This window comes from Symsagittifera roscoffensis, unplaced genomic scaffold (genome assembly GCF_963678635.1).
Source record: "Symsagittifera roscoffensis unplaced genomic scaffold, txSymRosc1.1 SCAFFOLD_330, whole genome shotgun sequence".
NCBI lineage: Eukaryota > Metazoa > Xenacoelomorpha > Acoela > Convolutidae > Symsagittifera > Symsagittifera roscoffensis.
Genome location: NW_026970685.1, coordinates 47266 through 48253, shown reverse-complemented (window position 1 = coordinate 48253; position 988 = coordinate 47266). Strand labels below are relative to the sequence as shown.

General features: G+C 44.3%; 1 pseudogene; it reads left to right on the top strand.

The window, feature by feature from the left end:
• The first annotated feature begins 225 nt into the window (after window positions 1-225).
• LOC134855910 (5.8S ribosomal RNA) lies at window positions 226-377 on the top strand (annotated as a pseudogene).
• Window positions 378-988: the final 611 nt, after the last annotated feature.

The window sequence follows — 988 nt, the reverse complement described above, 5'->3', positions numbered from 1 at the left end:
GTATTCTGTTGATCAAAGAGCTGTTCAGATGTAGTACCGGTGTGATACATGTGATTGCATTGAGAGCGCGTTTAAACAGTGTTCGATCTTCAGTTTGCCGTTGTAAGAGAAAGACTGAGGAAAGCGAAGGCCCAAATGCTAAAAAACAGGGTGGTCGAGACAGCTCAAAGTCCGACTGCGGTTGGCTTTGTTCTAAATCAAACCAGTGCTAGATGGTCGAAAAACAACCTTCAACGGGGGATCACTAGGCTCGCTTTACGAGGAGGAGCACAGCTATATGTGTTAATTCAGTAAGAATCGCAAGATTTGTTTACTGACCTCTCTAACGCAAAAGGCGGTCTCAGCTTCGGCTGTTGATCGCGTCCGAATCAGGGTTATTTGAAATCGATTGAACGCTTACTTTTGGAGAAATCTGAGGGTAAGAGCGATCTGTCTTCGGATTGGTCCGTTCTTTTGCTGGTGTATCTACGAGATCCTTCGGGATTGGTTAGAACACTTAAATCAAGTCGCTCAAACTTGGGTATTCTGTTGATCAAAGAGCTGTTCAGATTTAGTACCGGTGTGATACATGTGATTGCATTGAGAGCGCGTTTAAACAGTGTTCGATCTTCAGTTTGCCTAAGCTAGAGTGATAAACTCCTGCACATTACTACTTCGGTAGTTTTATGGATGCTTGAGTGCCTTTAAATCGTAACCTGATTTGGACGAGAGAACCCCCTGAACTTAAGCATATCAGTAAGGGGAGGAAAAGAAATCAACCGAGAATCCCTTAGTAATGGCGAATGAACAGGGAAAAGCTCATCGGGAAGAGGAGTGGTAACACTCCTCGGTGTCCGGTATGGTTTGCTGCCTGGCTTGTTGACTTGACTGGATGTCTATTGGAAAATAGCATCAAAGAGGGTAAAAATCCCGTAACAGTCTTGTTATAACTTGTCGACGGCGCATTCCTATGAGTAGAGTTGTTTGAAAGTGCAACTCGAAGCTGGAG